Raw genomic sequence first — 5,974 nt, 5'->3', positions numbered from 1 at the left:
GGGCTACAGGGAGACCCTGTCTCAAAAAGACCAAAAAATAAAAAAATCAAAGACCAAAGGATTTGCCAACATGGGGTCAACCTTTGTGGAATAATGAAGGTTTCCATTAGCTCTGTTCTTGGTTTGTTTTGTTTTTTTTTAATCCTAACTCCTTTATTAGGCTTACTAACAGAGCATAGGGTGGGGATTTTCTTTACAGAAGAGTGGTGCCCCCCCATTTACGGCTATGCTGGAAAGTCCACACTCAAATATAGATCCTGTGACTTCCCTACAGCCTCACAAAATGGTGAGAGAGATGCCTCTTAGCATTCTCGGCTTATATATCCCTAGTCACCCCCCCCCTCCCGCCACACACACATGCAGCTAAGGTTGACTAATTGGGTGGGAGGGGTAACTGACTCCCCATCAACTCCTTAATGAGCATGGGAAAGAGGTGTGATTATAGCTTGCCAGCATGGTGGTGAGAGGACACTTCTAGTTAACACTCCACCCCTTCCTCCACCTCTTACATTCTTTCTGCCAACTTCTTCCACAGAAGTCCCTGAGCCTTGGAGGGGTGGTAGGTGTGGGATGATCTTCCTCCTATTGTGTCACTTTCTTTATTGTTTCCAAGTTTGCATTTTTAAAAGTATAAACTTATGGTCCATGCATACGAAATATAGGATTGATAGTCATAAAAAGAGACAGTATCAATTACTTTTCTCATCACTGTGACAAAACTGAAAGAAGCAGCTTACAGAGGACAGACTTATTTCGTCTTATAGTTTCCGGCAATATGACTGGTATTCCCTGGCAGGAAAGGTTGAGCAGATATGAAGCAAGAGCCTGAGGAGAATGAAGGCTCCTCGTGTCTTGGGGATCAGAAAGCAGATTCATAGACAGAAAGGGTCAAGCTACCAACATCAAATTCCCACCACCGGTGACCCACCTCCAGGAACCAAGCTCCACCTCTGCCAAGAGGCTTCACCTCCTAAAGGTTCTGTAACTGCCCCAAACAATGCCACTTGTTTGGGAGGAGCTGAACCTTGGGGGACTTTCAGATTCAAACCACAACAGAGAATATAAGGAAGGGTCAAATAATACAGAACTTTGAAGCCTACAAGTAAAAAGTAACAGAAGTCTGAGGGCAATTACAATTGCTTAAATTTAGAACAAAAATAAAAGCTCATAAGAGATTTACCAAGCAAAATTAGCACATCAGAATGTGTTAATCTAAAATGAACTAGTGTATTAAAATTGGGAAAATTATTTTATAGAATGTGTGAATGAAAGGTATGAGAATTGAAAGCCTCCCATCACTAGATAAGAATAGCAGAATAAACGCTCTCAATGGTTGTAAAGTACAGGGTTTTGTTTAGTAACCAACGCTTCCTTCCAGATTATCAATGGTGATTGTCACTTGCTCTGGGTTTTCTGGATACACTGTGTTTTATTTCTCCTCCATGTGTGTCATCACAGATTGTTATTGAAATAGCATGAGATTTTTAAATACAAGGAGTGGGGTTAGGGGGTTAAAAAGAGAGAATGAATTAATGCTCTAATCAACATTTTCCTTTTATTTTAAAATATAGTTCCCCGCTACATGCCTATTTAAAAACTGTAAAATAGAATAACAAATTCTAGAATCTACATGAATTTTAAAAAGCATCAGCTCTGGGATATTAACACTATGAATTCTAAAAGGATGTATGATTCACACTAAAACCTGAAGAACAGATGAAAAATTCTTGAATGGAAAGATTTCTATGGTTATCTTGGAGTTACAACTTTTTCTGGTTTTGAGAAAAAAAAACAAAGGTAAGTGTGTTTGGAATTAACATCACTCCCTTCCAAAACACTTTGACAATGATATATTGTTTTTGAAGTACCCCACTGTGTGCAGAAATAGCCTGCAGCTTAAGGGTTCCTCTGTTTCTCCATTCTGCCTCCCCTAGGTTGCCCACATCTTCCCATTCTCATTTCCCAGTAGATCCATTCATTACACTGCCTAGAGAATTGTTCTTCAATTACCTGTTCTCTTGTGGCTTTTAAGAGCTTTTTGACTCCAAAGTCTCCATACAGTAATCAGGGTTTTGGTGGATTGTGTAGGCAGTGTGTTTTAGTTTGCTTGCACATGGCAGGCTTTTTATCTTTACCTTTTATAAAAATTTTGCTTGGTTTGTTTGTTTGTTTATTTGTTTGTTTGTTTGTTTGTTTGAGACAGGGTCTCCCTGTAGCACCAGCTGGTATGGAACACACTATGTGGACCAGGCTGGCCTCAGTCTCCCAGAGATCGGCCTGCTCTCCCTCAGAGTACTGGGTTTTAAAACGTACCATCATGCCTGGCATATTAATATGTATTATAATTAAATATATATTTCATTTTGTTCTACTAGCTGAATATTTCGGGAGTCATATTCTGCTTTATATACTACCCGGTAATTCAACCTCTACTCTGCAAACCAATATTCAACACATATTATGTCTTCAATGCCCCCCTCTCCCAACACATACATCAAGGTGTCCTATGGAAATCTATCCAGAAGCACTGAATGTTTTTATTTGAGTTTTTACTTGCATGTGACCCAGGCTTCTCGTGGAATTTTTTTGAGCCTTACAGATCTGAGTAGAGAAAGAAAAAAAGTCACTTTCATAGAAAAGCAGATTCCATTTCTAAATTCTCCTTTCATGGAGATGCAGCCATTCTACTTAAAGAATATCAGTTCTTCTTTCTCCATGTAGAGAACCAAAGCTCTATTTAGCTTCTATTCCCACATGAACATTAGACCCCAAGTTTAATACCATTTCACATCCATTATATATAAGCTCTACATTGTTCAAATTGAATGTCAAATGCCAGATGAGCTAATATAAGGAGGTCTCCTTTCCAATGTCTGGGGTTCCCTTTCCTCTTGTGCTAACTTGAGAATCAGATATATTCTATGTGCTCTCATGCTGTCTGTGTTGATAGTGGAAGGGGAGAACTTCAGCGACAGCTGTGTATGTGACCAAATCTGGGAACCATGATAGTTGAATGTATGCATTCTTCAAGTGCTGTATTTATCCTTAGAGGGCATTCCTGTGACATAGGATCTCTCCCCAGAAGTTTTCTGTTCCTCAAAACCAAAATATTCTTTCTCTACTTTGCTATTCAGATTCAAGGCCATTTTCATTTTGGATAACCAAATAGAAGAGCTATCCTCTCTCTCTTACTGTATCTAAATCAGCATTGTTACTGTGCTCAGGTTCCTTATGTGTCTGGGATGGACATGCATGTAATAACAGGGAATGCGCTCTTCTTTTTCACTACTGAGGATTCATTTAAAGATAAAACATCCATTCATATATGTGTAGCTTCAGTTGTTATGTCATGTTATGAATTTTTGCTTTAAGAAAATGTATATTGAATTAGTGTGGTGTGGCTATAATGAAAATCCATTTTCTAGAAATTTTTGCTGTATTATAGCCTAAGTCAAGATGTCAAAAAGATGCTAAAGTAACTCAAGAAAGGTTTTATGATCTTGTATAAGAAAGCATGCATGTTGTGTGAACCGTTGAATGTTGATTGTGGGGATAAAGGAAGAAAACAACCTTCCCAGGTGGTTCAGCATCACACTTACGTGTGATCATGTGACTGTGTTTTGGCCATGGAAAATTAATTATTTTTAAATAAAAATCTTCTGCCTATTTCTCCAATCAGTTGTCTCTATGAAAACATCTACTTTCATTTTGGAAGCTATACATCACTGAAAATGTTCGTTTCCAGCAAGTCCTGTACTTCCACAGTTGACCCTCACTTACATCACTCCTTACCTCTCACATCAGCACGGGACAGGCTAAAAGCAGAGCTGTGTAATGGGGTGGCAAGAATGACAACATTCCAGATTTTTTCCATATCCAGAATAAGTGTGTACATGTGTGTACGTGTGTGTGCATGTGAGCATGCACGCATGTGTGTACGTGTGTGTGTATGTGAGACATGAAAGCACAAGGGGGGCTATCTGGGAGGGGGAAAAAAGAAACCAAAGAGGGAGAAGGAAGGGTATTAGAGGGGCAAATATGATCAAGATATGATAATAAATATATGAAAATATCATAATGAAACACATTTGAATGCTAACTAAAATTAAATTGAAAACTAATCAAATGAGTTTACCTTTTAAATGTTTGTCCTTTGTAGTCATTAAAAGATTGGGGCTTAGCTGGGCATGGTGGTGCATGCCTTTAATCCCAGCACTCAGGAGGTAGAGGCAGGCAGATCTCTAGGGCTATGGAGACCCTGTTTCAAAAACACAGAGGCGGGGAGAAGGGGGGGTCAGGCCTTACTTCTTATGGCAGCCAATCATAGCTAATACTATGAAATAAATTTAAAGAAATATACCCACTGACTGCTACCCACCCTTTCTCTATTAATGTTATGTAGGTGTCTAGATCATTGCTTCAATTACCAACAGAACCTTAATGAAAAATACCCCTTACACAAGATGTTACTGGGATTACTGAAGTATTCTTAGGACTCTTACAGAGGTCCTTGGAGCAATGGATTTATTTAGAGAAAAATAACGGCACTAATTTTAATGTATACTAAAACTTTAATGAACAATATTGTATATAAATGCAAACTACTAGTCGCAGAAACAATTGTTTTTCTGAAGTAAATGCTATGAATTATATCAGAATAATTTCATGGAAGATATTAGGAAAGCACTGTGTACAATCTATCCTTTTAGCTTCTTCATTTTCATAGAGAGGAAGCTAACGTGCTTAGAAAACACTAACAATTGTATCTAGTAACAAAGAAAATGAATCTTTTTTTCTTACTTTTAAAAAGCTAGACAGTTTTACTGAGAAAACAGCAGAAGTTTCTGTCCCCAATTTAAACCTGTTGCCCACCCATGGAAAGTAGATCATTTCCTGCTCTGACCTTGTCTTGTATGTGGAAATATATTCTTCAAGATCCAATGGACTCTCATGACATGTATCACAATAAACTATCTTCTGAATGACTATGAAACGCACAAAATGTGTTGTTTAGACAAAGTGAGCACTTTGCTGCTTTTAGCCCTTTGTTCTTGCTGGTCTTCCTATGTGTAAAGCAATCCATTTCTGTGGATCAACGTTCTTCATGTCACAAGCTTCCACTCCTATGTTCTGTAAAGCCTGCCTCAGATTTCATTTCCTCATCCTGCGTAGTTGTAAGAACTATTTGGAAACACCTATCGAGGTATATGTGAAAACAAGACTGGTAAGAATGACAGCCAGTTCTCCAACACTGTGCATGGGACACTGGCTGTAGAACTCCCCCTTCCAGGAGGCAACATGCACATAGATGTTAGTATGGGCTGGCGGAGTGTCGTGTGCAGTGCTAGGTAATTCCTGTCCAGATCCATACTCTTTAGTCCTTTGGTGTTCAGACCTTCTTACGCATTCCACTAATAAAACGGGCGTATTTTCCTTACCTTCTTAGTACTATTACATCCTGAAATATCTCCACTTATCTACTCTTTGGACACCCTCTGCTGCTGTTGGGCTTTTTCATTTTCTTTCCCCATTTCTTTATTCTCACTAAGCATGTCCTTAAATCTCTCCACTTATTCTCTCACCTCTTCATTTCTGTCCTTCAGCTACCCACCTTCCAGGCCTCTCTTTCTTTCCTAGTCAGCCCGAGCTCATTCTAGCACGTCAGAAATACTGCGGCAGCTGCTCCCCACCAGCTCCTCGGTGTCTGTGCTTTTGCATCATGGACTTCACAACCCAGTAAGCCTGGAAGGACTGACCTCTGCTCCGTTCATTGTTTTCAATACATTTTCTACTGGGTGCCTGAGAGAACTCAGGTATGAGCAAATGATTTTTGTTGTGTCCTAGTAAATTCCCATGAGCAAAATTAAGTGCAGGGCTTTCATTAAAACCACAGTATAAGGAGAAAGAAGAAGCTCAACAGAGGTAGGATCACAGGAGCAAGGGTATTAGTAAGGAAGAAAGGGGGGAAGTGGGG

This window comes from Nannospalax galili, unplaced genomic scaffold, assembly GCF_000622305.1.
Source record: "Nannospalax galili isolate Female #2095 unplaced genomic scaffold, S.galili_v1.0 scaffold41, whole genome shotgun sequence".
In the NCBI taxonomy this organism is placed as follows: Eukaryota; Metazoa; Chordata; class Mammalia; order Rodentia; family Spalacidae; genus Nannospalax; species Nannospalax galili.
The sequence above is the reverse complement of the archived record's forward strand: the minus strand, read 5'-3'. Positions refer to the sequence as shown.